Consider the following 18,385-nt stretch of genomic DNA (forward strand, 5'->3'; position numbering starts at 1 on the left):
AAGATAAAAAATACGAATGAATACACCTTCGGTCAAATACGCCTGTTTTTTCATACAACTCGGTAATTTACTAAAAATTGTATTTCACAAACACTGCCGGCAATAGCCAAACACTGCCGTGAAAAAATACAAATCGTAAAAAAAAGCAGTTTTAAAACAGACATGCTTTTTTTTACCGTATTCTGATAGTCATGCACGGATCCATGATATCCGTGCATGGCTATCAGTGGGAATGGGTGGGAAATGATGTAAAATAAAAATAAAAATGCTTGGGGTCCCCCCTCCTAAGCAAAACCAGCCTCGGGCTCTTTGAGCCGGTCCTGGTTGAAAAAATATGTGGAAAAAAATGACTGGGGTTCCCCCATATTTAATCAACCAGCACCGGGCTCTGCGCCTGGTCTCGGTGCAAAAAATACTGGGGACAAAAAGCGTAGGGGTCCCCCGTATTTTTTACACCAGCACCGGGCTCCACTAGTCAGAGAGATAATGCCACAGCCGGGGGACACTAGTATATAGGTCCCTGCGGCCCTGGCATTAAATCACTAACTAGTCACCACTGGCCGGGGTACCCTGGAGGAGTGGGGACCCCTTAAAGCAAGGGGTCCCCCCCTCCAGCAACCCAAGGGCCAGGGGTGAAGCCCGAGGCTGCCCCCCCCATCCATGGGCTGCGGTTGGGGTCTGATAGCCAAGTGTAAAATAAAAGAATATTGTTTTTTGCACAAGAACTACAAGTCCCTGCAAGCCTCCCCCGCAAGCTGGTACTTGGAGAACCACAAGTACCAGCATGCGGGGGTTAAACGGGCCCGCTGGTACCTATAGTTCTTCTGCAAAAAAAATACCCAAATAAAAACAGGACACACACACCTTGAAAGTACAACTTTATTACATACATTCCGACACACACATACTTACCTATGTTCAGATGCCGACTCGGCCCACGTCTCAACGTCGATTCCAGGGTACCTGAAAATAAAATTATACTCACCTAAATCCAGTGTGTCGTGTCCTTTTTTTTATAATCCACGTACTTGGCAAAAAAACAAACCGCATTCCGGATCCACGCACTGAAAGGGGTCCCATGTTTACACATGGGACCCCTTTCCCCGTCTGCCGGGACCCCCCCTGACTCCTGTCAAAGAGGGTCCCTTCAGCCAATCAGGGAGCGCCACGTCATGGCACCCTCCTGATTGGCTGTGACCTTCTGTAGTGTCAGTGAGGCTGTGCAGTGAAGATACAATGTAGCGCATAGGCGCTACATTATATCCAATGATGGGAACTTTGCGGTCAGCAGTTGAGGTTACTCGCGGTCAACTGCTGACCGCAAAGTTCCCATCATTGGATATAATGTAGCGCCTATGCGCTACATTGTATCTTCACTGCACAGCCTCACTGACACTACAGGAGGTCACAGCCAATCAGGAGGGTGCCAGAGACGTGGCGCTCCCTGATTGGCTGAAGGGACCCTCTTTGACAGGAGTCAGGGGGCGTCCCGGCAGACGGGGAAAGGGGTCCCATGTGTAAACATGGGACCCCTTTCAGTGCGTGGATTGGGTATGCGGTTTGTTTTTTTGCCAAGTACGTGGCTTATAAAAAAAGGACGCGACACACTGGATTTAGGTGAGTATAATTTTATTTTCAGGTACCCTGGAATCGACGTCAAGATGTGGGCCGAGTCGGCATCTGAACATAGGTAAGTATGTGTGTGTCGGAATGTATGTAATAAAGTTGTACTTTCAAGGTGTGTGTGTCCTGTTTTTATTTGGGTATTTTTTTTGCAGAAGAACTATAGGTACCAGCGGGCCCGTTTAACCCCCGCATGCTGGTACTTGTGGTTCTCCAAGTACCAGCTTGTGGGGGAGGCTTGCAGGGACTTGTAGTTCTTGTGCAAAAAAACAATATTCTTTTATTTTACACTTGGCTATCAGCCCCCCATCTGCAGCCCATGGATGAGGGGGACAGCCTCGGGCTTCACCCCAGGCCCTTGGGTGGCTGGAGGGGGGGACCCCTTGCTTTAAGGGGTCCCCACTCCCCCAGGGTACCCTGGTCAGGGTTGACTAGTTAGTGATTTAATGCCAGGGCCGCAGGGACCTATATAAAAGTGTCCCCCGGCTGTGGCATTATCTCTCTGACTAGTGGAGCCTGGTGCTGGTGTAAAAAATACGGGGGACCCCTGCGCTTTTTGTCCCCCGTATTTTTTGCACCAGGACCAGGCGCAGAGCCCGGTGCTGGTTGACTAAATATGGGGGAACCCCAGTGATTTTTTTCCACATATTTTTTCAACCAGGACCGGCTCAAAGAGCCCGAGGCTGGTTTTGCTTAAGAGGGGGGACCCCACGCATTTTTTTTTTAAAATTTATATCATTTCCCACCCATTCCCACTGATAACCATGCACGGATATCATGGATCCGTGTATGACTATCAGAACACAGTAAAAAAAAGCAGGTCTGTTTTAAAACTGCTTTTTTTACGATTTGTATTTTTTCACGGCAGTGTTTGTGAAATAAAAATTTTAGTAAATTACTGAGTTGTATGAAAAAACAGGCGTATTTGACCGATGGTGTATTCATTCGTATTTTTTATCTTTGACTTAAAAAAAAATACGAATGCCCTCATCACTGCCGAGATTTGCGTTTAGTAAATTCCCGAGATGACACTTTTGAGAAAAAACACCATCTCGGTCAAAATCGGGAGCTTGGTAAATATACCTCAATGTCTACAGTAGTGCAGTGCCAAAGAGACATGACATGCCCCCCAGCAGTGCCACATAGACATGATATGTACCCCCCAGCAGTGCCAGATAGATATGATATGCCCCCCGGCAGTGCCAGATAGACATGATATGCCCCCCAGCAGTGAATGATAGACATGATATGCCCCTCAGCTTTGCCAGATACACAGGATATGCCCCCCAGCTTTGCCAGATACATTTATGCCCCCAGTGCCAGATACATATATGCCCCCAGTGCCTGATATACATGTCCCAACAGTGCCAGATACATATATGCCCCACAGTGCCACATACATATATGCCCTTACAGTGACAGTTACATATATGCCACACAGTGCAAGATACATATATGCCCCCAGTGCCAGATACACGTCCCCACAGTGCCACATACATATATGCCCCCACAGTGCCAGATACATGCCCACACAGTGCCAGTTACATATATGCCCCACAGTGCCAGATACACATGCCCCCACAGTGCCAGATATACCCCCAATGCCAGATACACATGCCCCCACAGTGCCAGATATGCCCCCAATGCCAGATACACATGTCCCCACACAGTGCCAGATATGCCCCTGATGCTAAATACACATGTCCCCATAGTACCAGATATGCCCCCAATGCCAGATACACATGTCCCCACACAGTGCCAGATATGCCTCCAATGCAGTGCCAGATATGCCTCCAATGCAGTGCCAGATATGCCCCCAATGCCAGATACACATGTCCCTACACAGTGCCAGTGATGTCCCCTATGCAGTGCCAGATATGCCCCAAATGCCAGATACACATGTCCCCAATGCAGTGCCAGATATACCCCCAATGCCAGTGTTGCTCACCGTGCTGCTGCCTGTTCTTGAGGGCGAGGAGGATAAGGCTGCTTCTGCTGCTTTTTACTTTAGGGCGGGGAGGAGAGCACATTGTGTGCCTCTCCAGCCCCACATGCTCCAGTGGCCGCAGCGGTGTTTAACTGCAATTAGGCGCCGGTCCGTGAGCCAATCAAAGCTCGTGGTCTGGTAGCCAATCAGGAGCCTCAGCTGCCGGACTGCGAGCTCTGATTGGCTCACGGGCCAGCGCCGGTTAACAGGGAGGGGGCTGTGATGCAGTGGCTGCTAGGAGGCAGACATGTCATTGCTGCTGCTGTAGGGACGGCTCCAATATGGTGGCGAGAACTAGCAGCGCCCATTAAGTGTGGCGCCCTGTTCGGCCGCTCTATTGGAACATGTCTGAAGCCGGCCATGAATATAAGACCAGGTAAATGGTGTGGCACTCATGACTGTGTTAAATAAATGTACACCCGAGTACATTTATGTACTGCAGTACTGAGTGGTGCACCATTTGCCTGGTTATATTAGTTATTCCTGTGGTGGCACTGGATGCTATAGAGTTTTTACCTAGTGTGGCGGTTTATGACATTCAATGGTGTTTTCTGTATTATGTGGCACTCATTGGAGTGCTCTTTGTATTTTATGGTGGTCGCTGTAATGCTCTCTGCATTACATGCAGGTCATGATACTGTAAGTATTATTTGGCCATCCCTGTGATGTCTACTGCATTATACTGCAGGCATTGTGGTTCTGTTTATTGTGTGGCAGTCAGATAGAGTGTGACTACTATCTACTGGGGAGGGAGGAATCAATCTATCGATGTGATTCAGATCTGATCACTGCTGTGTTTTCACATAGCGGGCAATCAGCGATAGACTGCGCATGCGCGTGAACTACAATGCGCATGCGTGTCACCAAACAGCAACAGGCATCGACGGTCAGCGACAGGCTGGTGCGAAAATTCAGATTGCATGGGTGATTGCAAGCTGAGTGACAGGAAGAGACCGTTTGTGGGTGGTAACTGACCGATTACTGGGAGTGTCCGGAAAAATGCAGGCGTGCCCAAACGTTTTCAGGGAGAGTGTCTGGTGTCAGCTCCGGCCCCGATCAGCCTGTTCTCATCACACTGTAGGAGTAAGTCCTGGGATGCGTACAGACTGCACACACTGGATTTTTGCTGCTCGGCGTACACATGGGATCGCACATTTGCACAGCGAATTTACACTCCACTTGGGCGGCGACTATCTGAACGCAGGACAGCAAAGTTAGCAGCCCAGCAATCAGATCTGAATTACCTCCTAAGTCTTTGCTTTGGGTGACAGCCGAGCTTCACCCCAGCCCCTCCCTATCCTCTGCTCTGCATCAACCCCTGTGTTCACCCCCACTCTGTCTTGCCCCCTTTCCATCCCACCCCCACACTTACTATGTTCCTGTATATGTGTATTATTATTTAACTGCAGTTTGGTATGTCATTGCTTTTCACATCACAGGCAGTTGGAGGATATCTTGAGTTGTCACAACAATAGCAGCATGGTGGTGCTCCATACGATACCACATAGGGCTGCTTGGGACAGCACACTGGTTATCCGTTGTTTCATACGCAGTAAAATATATATATATATCTATATATATATATATATACATAAATAAAACAAAAAACCTTTACCACGCGCTTAAAACTCGAAGCAGCACCTCACAGTAGAACCCCTGTCAGCAGGAACAGTCGATGTGTAGGAAAAAATGGTACCGGAGGGCGCTAGATGCACATGATTGTCCAAATACAGTCCATGAAGAGTAAATACTCAACGTTAGATTCTATGACGGACTCAATTCAATATTCAACTTGGGATGTAGACAGGGATTTATTCTCATTTCAGCCAAATAATGCTCCTTCTGTGAATATACCCTCTCACCAAAAATATGAACACCCAAAACACAGATGGCCAATGGCCTTGAATTAATAAAAGATCTTTTTTATTCTTCTAAAAGCATTCAATTTAAAAATGCAATGTAAATGCCAGAACAATTTCGCATTATCATACAGGTGCTTCCAGAAACCAAACATACATTCGGACAGATGTAATTTGTGCCACCAACCCCAGGAAGTGAGCTCAGTGGTGGGGACTCCCAATTGTAGTAATGGTAACCTAGTCACCTTAAACCCTACGCGTTTCGTCCATATATCGGACTTCATCAGGGGAAAACACCCAATGAATAATAGTGCATGTATGTAAAGCTCTCTAGAGATGATTTCAAAATGAATTTATGAATAATATCTAGATCTTAGAGATTCAATTACTTTCAATGATCTGGGCGATTTTCAAAGAATGATCCAATCATCCTACTAATGCCAGCTTCTACGTGCCCAAAATGGAATTTTATAAAAGAACCTCTGACCAAAACACTCCACCAGAGATCCAAATAGACACCTCACAGTAAAACCACTGTCAGCAGGAACAGTCGATGTGTAGGAAAAAATGGAACCGGAGGGCGCTAGATGCACATGATTGTCCAAATACAGTCCATGAAGAGTAAATACTCAACGACAGACTCTATTCAATATTCAACTTGGGATGTAGACGGGGATTTATACTCAATTCAGCCAAATGATGCTCCTTCTGTGAATATACCCTCTCACCAAAAATATGAACACCCTTAAGCCCTACGCGTTTCGTCCATATATCGGAATTCCTCAGGGGAAAAACACCCAATGAATAATGGTGATGGTTATGCATTCCAGACCTCAGGATGTAATTTACTGCAAAGGATTTGCAACAAAGTATTAAAAAGTGAAAGTTTGATTTAGGATTGTTTAGTTTGTCCCATTACTTTTGGTCCCTAAAAAAGTTGGAGGCACATATAGAAACCGTTGTAATTCCGACAACGTTCGCCTGATTTGGAAGTAAATACCCTCAAATTAAAGCAGAAAGTCTGCAGTTAAAGCACATCTTGTTTGTTTCATTTCAAATCCATTGTGGTGGTGTATAGAGCCCAAAATATGAGAATTGTGTCGATGTCCCAATATTTATGGACCTGACTGTGTGTGTGTATATATATATATATATATATATATATATATACACATGTGTGGACAGGGAATGAGGTACTGAAGGCGACCACTGGTGCCAAATAGTATTATAAAGATTAGGCAGTTTAGTTTAAAAAATGAACAACATTTATTTATGAAGCACTAAAACAAACCTAGGTATTAAAAAGGTGGGAATCAATATAGGAAAAATACATACATAAAAAACGCATAAAATGCTCATAAAAAGCTTCAATAGAAAAGGAGCATAAAAAGTAGGACATAAAATCTATAGGAATAAAAGCAATTAAATTTCAAAGTAAAGAGGAGTAAATATCTTAACTTAGTGTTTGAGGTTAGATCAAGGTAGCACCCAACGCGTTTCGTCCTGTGTGGACTTCATCAAGGGGTGATTTGAGACTAGAGACAGCACTACTATATATACTCAGCCTGTAAAGGAAGTGGTGCTTACATCACTTCCTGTGGTTAATTAGTTAACATATTCAAAAAACGGCCACACAGGACGAAACGCGTTGGGTGCTACCTTGATCTAACCTCAAACACTAAGTTAAGATATTTACTCCTCTTTACTTTGAAATTTAATTGCTTTTATTCCTATAGATTTTATGTCCTACTTTTTATGCTCCTTTTCTATTGAAGCTTTTTATGAGCATTTTATGCGTTTTTTATGTATGTATTTTTCCTATATTGATTCCCACCTTTTTAATACCTAGGTTTGTTTTAGTGCTTCATAAATAAATGTTGTTCCTTTTTTAAACTAAACTGCCTAATCTTTATAATACTATTTGGCACCAGTGGTCGCCTTCAGTACCTCATTCCCTGTCCACACACTTTTTCTCAAGGCATTCATACCAGTGCCTTATTCTACCTGAGGTAAATAGGCTGACGCCCTAACAAAATACAGGGAGTGCCCACTAAGCAGTTCTCGTTTTTTATTCATTTTTCAGTCTTTTTAGTTATTTTACTTTTTGGTCCTGATACTAGTGTTGTAATTAGAGATACTGCATCTGTGGCGCTGACGGCTTCTTTGGTACACATATATATACACATATACATATATATAGTGGAAGTCAATTATGGCGGCACTCCGGAGGCAGAGAAATAGTGAAAAAGCAGTTGACGGGGATTCGTACCCCGAAACGTAGACAAATTAAAATACCAACTGCTTTTTCACTATTTCTCTGCCTCCGGAGTGCCGCCATTATTGACTTCCACTATATGCACAGCCCGTAAGGTCTGAAAGGAGGGCACCAGAGCACATATGACTACAGCCGTTTACCATTGAGTTCCGGATCCTTGTTTTATATATATATATATATATATATATATATATATATAATAGGCAACGAAGCAAACAGCGGCACTCAGGGTCTTATACAAAATTCAAGTGTATTGAAATCACTCCATAAAATCCAACGTTTCGGGACACGCAAGTCCCGTTGTCAAGGTGAGTAACTCACCTTGACAACGGGACTTGCGTGTCCCGAAACGTTGGATTTTATGGAGTGATTTCAATACACTTGAATTTTGTATAAGACCCTGAGTGCCGCTGTTTGCTTCGTTGCCTATTGTTTTACCTCTCTTTACCAGAGGGCACCTGGGCACACTAACGTATTACTGAGGGAGTGCCGGTCCACCCACCAACTTTATATATATATATATATATATATTCTGTGTATATGCATGCGGATATATTGCACTATGGGGTAGATGTATGAAGGGTCGATATGGGGGGGAAGGTATCAGCACACGTTATGTGCGCTGATACTGCTTCCTCCCCTATGTATTACAGAGGCAATGCATTCTGGGTGACAGGGTTACCCCTCTATATCAGTGCTGCTATCTACAAGACAGCAGGCCGATATGCAGGGCACTGTATGAACAGCCAGTAGCACTGATTGTTCCGACACCTGCAGGTAGCAATTTTGACAGCTGCAGGTGTCGTTGCTCATACACCAAAGCAGGAACAGCAATGTTGCTGGCTACAGCAGTTGCCATCTCCCTGCTACATGTGAGATCTCATGATAGTAGCAAGATCTCGCACATGCGCACTGGAGCCAGCTGTGCAAGGTGACACAGCACATCAGCACTAAGCTGATGCACTTTGGCCTCTAGCGGAGATCGCCGAAGTGGGGAAGGGTTCATTCCTCCGCTTTGGCAGACAAGATGGTAATAGATCTTGTCGATGTTTCTTCCTGCTTTGCCTCGGTAATTAGGCGAAGCAGAAAGTGCTATAGTGGCACGATATGTGCCGCTATAATACATCTACTCCTATGTGAACCATTTATTAATTATTGGGTTTTTGTAGACTGCAGCCTTTAGGCTACAATGGCTAACGTCATCTTCAGATGGCATTAAAGCTTCCGGTGCTTGGTACCCATGTGGGCTGCTTTAGTGATCCAAGACAAAAATCTCTGATATCTGCTGTGGAAACCTGCTAATACATTCGAGGGATATTTAATATTTGTGGGTACTATCTCCTGCTCTTTTGTTGATGTATGTTGGTGTATAAATATACACTGGGAGGACGCAGAAACAAAAGCGGACCAGGCGCCAGTGTGTAAATATTTCCACAAAATGTCAGTTACACTAAAAGTTTGTAATTTTTATTCTATTGTCAATAAAATAACAGGTGATAAAAAGGGTCAGATTGAGGTGTTTAAAGGTAGCCGGTAGCAGAGCTGGATTAACCTAGGGGCGACGGGGGCAGCCGTCCTGGGGCATTCACACACCCTGCTTCAGATGATTCTCCCACCGGCAGAGGTGTAGCTAGGTGCCATGGTGCCCGGAGCAAGAGCATGTTTTGGCGCCCCCTCCCCTGTACTGAATTGGGGGCATGTTCCATTTCAAAAGAAAAAATAGAAAACTACTACATTGGTGACAGAGCCGGTTCTAGACCTTTTGAGCTCAGGGGGAAAATTTATTTTGGTCTCCCCCCACGACCAAAACATGGACAGTGCGCGCCGAAAGCGCGCCACAAAAATATAGGGGAGGTTATGCCACAGTAGAGCAGCTTATACATGTTACTCTGCAGCTTCTAATGCAGAGTGAGGTGCTATAGCAGCAGCTGAGGCAGAGAAAGGTACTGCAGCATCAATGTAGAAAGAGGTGCTGTAGCAGCTGGGGCAGGCAGGGGTGCTGCATCGTCCGAAGCAGAAAGAGGTGCTGCAGCAGCCAGGACAGAAAGAGATGCTACAGCAACTGGTGCTGCAGTAGCCAAAGCAGAGAGTGATGTAGCAGGACAGAAGTAACCTGCTGCACAGCTACAAGCAGACAGTGAGACATACAGTACGAAGAAGAGGGAGGCAGAGTTCCGGCATGTGTCAGCTGTCAGTGTCTCCTGCTGGCACCTCTGGCCTGCCCTGTTCCCTACCTAGTCAGTGTGCACCCCTCTGCTTCCACTCCTCCTGCTCTGCCTGTACAGCAGCCTGTGAAATAGTGGGCAGAAGGAGGGGTTGAGCAGGTGGCGCGCCCTCTAACTTTTCCGGCGCCCGGAGCTCGCGCTCCACCGGAGCCACCCTCTCTACACCCTTGCCCACCGGCAGCTCAGCTGTTAATTAACAGCAGCCGCTGAGTAGCTCCTCCATGCACAGTCTTGTGGGATCGCTTCACGATCCCACAAGACAGTTTGTGCTCTGGCGGTGCTGTCCCCTGCTGCTTCGGGGACAGCGCTGCCAGAACAGGGGGTTAGCGACGGTGTCCTGGGGTAGCGGCGGTGTCTGGCGGCACAGCCAGTGGCATATCTATAATGAGTGCAGTGTGTGCGGTGCACATGGGCCCCTGGGTCCAGAGGGGGCCCACACCACAAACACTGCACCCATTTCTTCTATATACTTAACTTTCTGGTGTCCGGGTGTGGGCTCCCTCCTCTCCCGAGTTCCCGAGTCCCATAGCCGGCAGCCGCAGCAGCACTGTTAGTCTGAGCACTAGAGAGACTGGCACAGTGCCAGAGTCTACAACACATGTGCAGGTCTCATAAAAAATGCACAATTTTATCAGAGACTTGCGCAAGCGCTGTAGACTCTGGCACTGTGCCAGAGTCTCTAGTGCTCAGACAGAGCGCTAACAGCGCTGCTGCGGCTGCCGGCTATGGGATGGTAGAGGAGGGTGCCCACACCCGGAGAGTGCACACAGGTGCATATCACTCTAGATATGCCCCTGGGCACAGTACTACACAGTGGAGCATCTCTAAATAAAACTACAGCTCCCAGCGGCCCTTCCTGTCAGAAGCAAGGGATGCTGGGAGCTGTAGTTTCATTTAGAGCTTCTCAACTGTAGACTGGACACTGGGTGCTGTAAGTAAGTAAGTGTGTGTGAGTGTCTGTGTGTGTGTCAGGGGCGGGGCTTTGCCAGCAACTTTACTGGTGGGGTCCCCCACAACCACCGTTGCCCTTGGCCTCAACCAATCTTAATCCGGCCCTGGGCAGTAGCTATGTCCTACGTGGTGCTAGCTACACACCATGTCACAGGCCACACACCCTGTATAGACCACACCCCCACATTACTAGTCACACCCCTGCATGTGCTGGTCACACCCCCTGTGGCAGCACACAATAGGCCCTTCATATATTTCAGCTCCAGGCCCATGTGGACCTTAATCTGGCACTGCCCCCATAGCCATGTTTCCCCCATCCCATTTCCCTCTGTATCAGTGGTACCCACACATTCACCTGTCTCTCAGTGAGCCCCCTACCGAAATCCCCCTCTGTTTCTCAGTGACCAATCCAACACACATTCTCCTCTGTATTTCAGTGATGCCCCCATGCACATATAGACACATTCCCCTCTATTTTTCAGTGACCGCCACCCCACCCCCAACCACCACATTGCCCTCTCAATGGTAACATTAAGACAAAGGTCCTCACCAGTGAAAAGCTGATCCTCCCTGCCCATGTTAGAGGTATCTGCAGCTTTCCCTAATCCAAAGCCAGAACCTCAGGAAGATCTAGATGCAGTGCTCAGTAGTGGGGACAGCATAGGGCGTTACAGAAATCGTGCTATATGAATGCCAGCCACTGGGCACTATCCTGGTTTGGGGATGTCTCAGGAACCCCCAGATTGCAACTTCACATGGTGGTCTCCTGGGCTGGCTGGGAACAGTATAGAGGGTATTCTTAGGCCATGTCTGAGCTGGGAGATAAGTCCAGTGCAGATCGGCTGGGCCAGAGGTTAAGTGCAGCATCAGCCCCTACTGCAGGGCCAAGGGTCGAAGATCCCAAGGAGCCTATTTATCAAAAGTAATTTGTGGGATATCTCCTGAAACACTTGTTGTAAAGTATATTCCTGAGATGTTTCTGGGGGAGTGCAGTAGATTACGAGATTTCTGCTGCAGTCCCCCGATTTCAATTGCATAAATAGCCTCCATCCAGGTTTTTATGGGCCTGCTCTTTGTGTTATTTACTAAGCTCCAAAATGCAAAGCATTCTGAAGCTTGTTTTTGGCAGCTGATGCCCTATTTAGATGGCGTTAGTCATAGTAGGTTATGGGCTACTTTGTACAGCATTTACTATGATCCGTAGGGGCACACAAGCGAGGCCAGCTCCCAACGCAGCAAGCACTGGTGTTCTCTTTACTTTTGCACATTGCAGGGATTGCCTGCATGGTTGAGGGGTGGTATTCATGTGACCGCCGGTCAGCTGACCGACAGTCACATGACCTCCTCCACCAGCCCGATGGGTCACTGTCCCGATAGTCGGCATGCCGACCAACAGGGACTATTTGCACTCGTGGGTGTCCACGACACCCATAGAGTGGGAATAGAACCCGTGGCGACCGCAGGTCGCCACCGAGCCCGCAAGGGTCTTGCTGCACTCGCCCCTCCCCGCCGGGATCCCGGCGTCGGCATGCTGCCGGGATCCTGGCGTCGGTAAGCTGACCGGCGGTCAGGAGACCGCCGGTCAGCCGTACTACACCCTGGTTGACATATGCACACTGATGCAATTGCTCTGCACATAGACTGGTGGTAGAATCACAGTTCCAGTGTGGAGGCCATCTTAAGCACATGGCTGATGTGTGAGATAATGTCGGACTATAATAACCAGAATTATGCACACTGTACCTTACAGGAAAATGATGAAGCATCTCATCATAAAAGCTCATTTGTTTACAGTTCAAAAGTACAGTATAGTCATTATTCAACCTTTTCATACATACTAAATATTTTGCATTTTCTTATCTGTAATCAAGTACCTTTCTGTACTAATTGTCTACAGAAAGATCAAGAGATTGGCTAATCAACTCTAAGAAACAATCAGCTTTAATTTGTAAGATCAGCGCATCAATTCTATGAACTTCTAAGAGAAGGAGGTTAATGGTACATTTGATCACCAAAAGCTTAGACATTTGGGTGAAAGATTTTGGAGTGAACTTAAAAACAGAAACTTAACCCTTGGACAAACTGTTTTGGAATTTAACCACTTAACTGGCATGGTCAAAACACATGCGTCCGCGGCACCCCACTGTGCCCCTCAGATTTTGATGTGGAGATCTGTTCTGCAGATTTACATAATATAATATTGAAATATTTAAAAAATACTTTTTAAGCTATATTAAGTAAAACAAAATAAAAAAAATGTTATGAAAGGTTTTGAAGGGAAAAATCTCAGTTAAGTGGTGAATGGATGAAAATATATTTTTTGCATGCAGGGTAAACACTGGCTGCTTTTGCATGTAACTCACAAATACTGAGCAGCATTATTATCATTACACTACAATTTAGATTTGAGTTAAGACACGCCCCTCTCAACAGGGCCGTCTTTTCGTATGGGCTCAATGGGCTCTTGCCCAAGGTCCCCAAGAGTAAAAGGGCCCTAGGCTGATAGCTGAGGGTCCCCTCTTTCCAGGGGTACCATATTTTTGAAAATCGGCCCTGGGGAACTGGAGATATCTGACTTCAAAGCAGTGGTCCCCATCCTAGCCTGATAATTGCTCTTCCCAGACAGATATCTCGGGTTCTGTCTGACGTAAAGTTTTTATGATGGTATACTCCAAAAGCTGTGACTCTCACCTTTCGGTGTACACTGGCAGCTTCTCTATACTATGCCCAGAACTAGAGATATCAGCCTTCCAGCAGCTGGTCCTTGCTCCAGCTCCACACGCCCAATATGCAGTTATACATTTTCATTGGTGGATTACTCTGGTTCCTGAACTCTGATCCCCAAGTCCCCAGCACCTACTGAAAGGTGTGACTCTCTAGCTTTTTATCCCATTCAAAGCTAAGAAATCTATTTTCAGAAACTTGAGATATCTGCAGTCAAGCAAGCTGCCCTCCCACCAGAAAATTATGAATATTAAGCCCACTCCACTATCGACCCCTCCCCTACGTATTAAACATCCCCTACTACCCTGGAAGTTATGTACCAGGGCCCTTTCATTCAGCCCAATGGCCCCTTCTACAGTTTAGTGTTCTCCTTCCTGCCCCATCTGTGCAGTAAAGGAGAAATTAGCAGAAATTATTTCTTCAGGTCCTACATGCTGAGCGGAAGATAGAACACCCCCTACCACCAGCGGGACATCAAAGCTGCCGCTGACAGCACCCTCCACCCCTACTTCTGGAGGATGGGTAGGGGCCCCAGTGCATTGCTGTGCCCAGGTGCCTACACTGCTGTTAAGACGGCTCTGCCTCTCAAATAAAAATCTCTCTGTACATTTTACATCTGCTCCACCCACAGTGCAACATGGTTTTGCCAACGTGCAAATTTACTAGAGATGAGCGGGTTCGGTTTCTCTGAATCCGAACCCGCCAGAACTTCATGTTTTTTTTCACGGGTCCGAGCGACTCGGATCTTACCGCCTTGCTCGGTTAACCCGAGCGCGCCCGAACGTCATCATGACGCTGTCGGATTCTCGCGAGGCTCGGATTCTATCGCGAGACTCGGATTCTATATAAGGAGCCGCGCGTCGCCGCCATTTTCACACGTGCATTGAGATTGATAGGGAGAGGACGTGGCTGGCGTCCTCTCCATTTAGATTATAAGAGACTGAGAGAGATTTACTGGAGCTGACTAGGAGGAGTACTGTTACTGTAGAAGTGTAGAGACTGAGTGGAGAGAGTTTACTAGTGAGGACAGTGCAGTTTACTTTATAATCCGTTCTCTGCCTGAAAAAAGCGATACACAGCACACAGTGACTCAGTCACATACCATATCTGTGTGCACTGCTCAGGCTCAGGCCAGTGTGCTGCATCATCTATTATCTATCTATAATATTATATATATCTGTCTGACTGCTCAGCTCACACAGCTTATAATTGTGGGGGAGACTGGGGAGCACTACTGCAGTGCCAGTTATAGGTTATAGCAGGAGCCAGGAGTACATAATATAATCCGTTCTCTGCCTGAAAAAAGCGATACACAGCACACAGTAACTCAGTCACATACCATATCTGTGTGCACTGCTCAGGCTCAGGCCAGTGTGCTGCATCATCTATTATCTATATATAATATTATATATATCTGTCTGACTGCTCAGCTCACACAGCTTATAATTGTGGGGGAGACTGGGGAGCACTACTGCAGTGCCAGTTATAGGTTATAGCAGGAGCCAGGAGTACATAATATAATCCGTTCTCTGCCTGAAAAAAGCGATACACAGCACACAGTAACTCAGTCACATACCATATCTGTGTGCACTGCTCAGGCTCAGGCCAGTGTGCTGCATCATCTATTATCTATATATAATATTATATATATCTGTCTGACTGCTCAGCTCACACAGCTTATAATTGTGGGGGAGACTGGGGAGCACTACTGCAGTGCCAGTTATAGGTTATAGCAGGAGCCAGGAGTACATAATATATTATATAGTGAGTGACCACCAGACACACAGTGCAGTTTATTTAATATATCCGTTCTCTGCCTGAAAAAAGCGATACACACAGTGACTCAGTCAGTCACATACCATATCTGTGTGCACTGCTCAGGCTCAGGCCAGTGTGCTGCATCATCTATATATATTATATATCTGTCTGACTGCTCAGCTCACACAGCTTATAATTGTGGGGGAGACTGGGGAGCACTACTGCAGTGCCAGTTATAGGTTATAGCAGGAGCCAGGAGTACATAATATTATATTAAAATTAAACAGTGCACACTTTTGCTGCAGGAGTGCCACTGCCAGTGTGACTAGTGACCAGTGACCTGACCACCAGTATATATAATATTAGTAGTATACTATCTCTTTATCAACCAGTCTATATTAGCAGCAGACACAGTACAGTGCGGTAGTTCACGGCTGTGGCTACCTCTGTGTCGGCACTCGGCAGCCCGTCCATAATTGTATATACCACCTAACCGTGGTTTTTTTTTCTTTCTTTATACATACATACTAGTTACGAGTATACTATCTCTTTATCAACCAGTCTATATTAGCAGCAGACACAGTACAGTGCGGTAGTTCACGGCTGTGGCTACCTCTGTGTCGGCACTCGGCAGCCCGTCCATAATTGTATATACCACCTAACCGTGGTTTTTTTTTCTTTCTTTATACATACATACTAGTTACGAGTATACTATCTCTTTATCAACCAGTCTATATATTAGCAGCAGACACAGTACAGTGCGGTAGTTCACGGCTGTGGCTACCTCTGTGTCGGCACTCGGCAGCCCGTCCATAATTGTATATACCACCTAACCGTGGTTTTTTTTTCTTTCTTTATACATACATACTAGTTACGAGTATACTATCTCTTTATCAACCAGTCTATATTAGCAGCAGACACAGTACAGTGCGGTAGTTCACGGCTGTGGCTACCTCTGTGTCGGCACTCGGCAGCCCGTCCATAATTGTATTTACCACCTAACCGTGGTTTTTTTTTCTTTCTTTATACATACATACTAGTTACGAGTATACTATCTCTTTATCAACCAGTCTATATATTAGCAGCAGACACAGTACAGTGCGGTAGTTCACGGCTGTGGCTACCTCTGTGTCGGCACTCGGCAGCCCGTCCATAATTGTATATACCACCTAACCGAGGTTTTTTTTTCTTTCTTTATACATACATACTAGTTACGAGTATACTATCTCTTTATCAACCAGTCTATATTAGCAGCAGACACAGTACAGTGCGGTAGTTCACGGCTGTGGCTACCTCTGTGTCGGCACTCGGCAGCCCGTCCATAATTGTATATACCACCTAACCGTGGTTTTTTTTTCTTTCTTTATACATACATACTAGTTACGAGTATACTATCTCTTTATCAACCAGTCTATATATTAGCAGCAGACACAGTACAGTGCGGTAGTTCACGGCTGTGGCTACCTCTGTGTCGGCACTCGGCAGCCCGTCCATAATTGTATATACCACCTAACCGTGGTTTTTTTTTCTTTCTTTATACATACATACTAGTTACGAGTATACTATCTCTTTATCAACCAGTCTATATATTAGCAGCAGACACAGTACAGTGCGGTAGTTCACGGCTGTGGCTACCTCTGTGTCGGCACTCGGCAGCCCGTCCATAATTGTATATACCACCTAACCGTGGTTTTTTTTTCTTTCTTTATACATACATACTAGTTACGAGTATACTATCTCTTTATCAACCAGTCTATATATTAGCAGCAGACACAGTACAGTGCGGTAGTTCACGGCTGTGGCTACCTCTGTGTCGGCACTCGGCAGCCCGTCCATAATTGTATATACCACCTAACCGTGGTTTTTTTTTCTTTCTTTATACATACATACTAGTTACGAGTATACTATCTCTTTATCAACCAGTCTATATATTAGCAGCAGACACAGTACAGTGCGGTAGTTCACGGCTGTGGCTACCTCTGTGTCGGCACTCGGCAGCCCGTCCATAATTGTATACTAGTATCCAATCCATCCATCTCCATTGTTTACCTGAGGTGCCTTTTAGTTGTGCCTATTAAAATATGGAGAACAAAAATGTTGAGGTTCCAAAATTAGGGAAAGATCAAGATCCACTTCCACCTCGTGCTGAAGCTGCTGCCACTAGTCATGGCCGAGACGATGAAATGCCAGCAACGTCGTCTGCCAAGGCCGATGCCCAATGTCATAGTACAGAGCATGTCAAATCCAAAACACCAAATATCAGTAAAAAAAGGACTCCAAAACCTAAAATAAAATTGTCGGAGGAGAAGCGTAAACTTGCCAATATGCCATTTACCACACGGAGTGGCAAGGAACGGCTGAGGCCCTGGCCTATGTTCATGGCTAGTGGTTCAGCTTCACATGAGGATGGAAGCACTCAGCCTCTCGCTAGAAAAATGAAAAGACTCAAGCTGGCAAAAGCAGCACAGCAAAGAACTGTGCATTCTTCGAAATCCCAAATCCACAAGGAGAGTCCAATTGTGTCGGTTGCGATGCCTGACCTTCCCAACACTGGACCTGAAGAGCATGCGCCTTCCACCATTTGCACGCCCCCTGCAAGTGCTGGAAGGAGCACCCGCAGTTCAGTTCCTGATAGTCAGATTGAAGATGTCAGTGTTGAAGTACACCAGGATGAGGAGGATATGGGTGTTGCTGGCGCTGGGGAGGAAATTGACCAGGAGGATTCTGATGGTGAGGTGGTTTGTTTAAGTCAGGCACCCGGGGAGACACCTGTTGTCCGTGGGAGGAATATGGCCGTTGACATGCCAGGTGAAAATACCAAAAAAATCAGCTCTTCGGTGTGGAGGTATTTCACCAGAAATGCGGACAACAGGTGTCAAGCCGTGTGTTCCCTTTGTCAAGCTGTAATAAGTAGGGGTAAGGACGTTAACCACCTCGGAACATCCTCCCTTATACGTCACCTGCAGCGCATTCATAATAAGTC

The sequence above is a fragment of the Pseudophryne corroboree genome, chromosome 11 (genome assembly GCF_028390025.1).
Source record: "Pseudophryne corroboree isolate aPseCor3 chromosome 11, aPseCor3.hap2, whole genome shotgun sequence".
NCBI classification, from domain to species: domain Eukaryota; kingdom Metazoa; phylum Chordata; class Amphibia; order Anura; family Myobatrachidae; genus Pseudophryne; species Pseudophryne corroboree.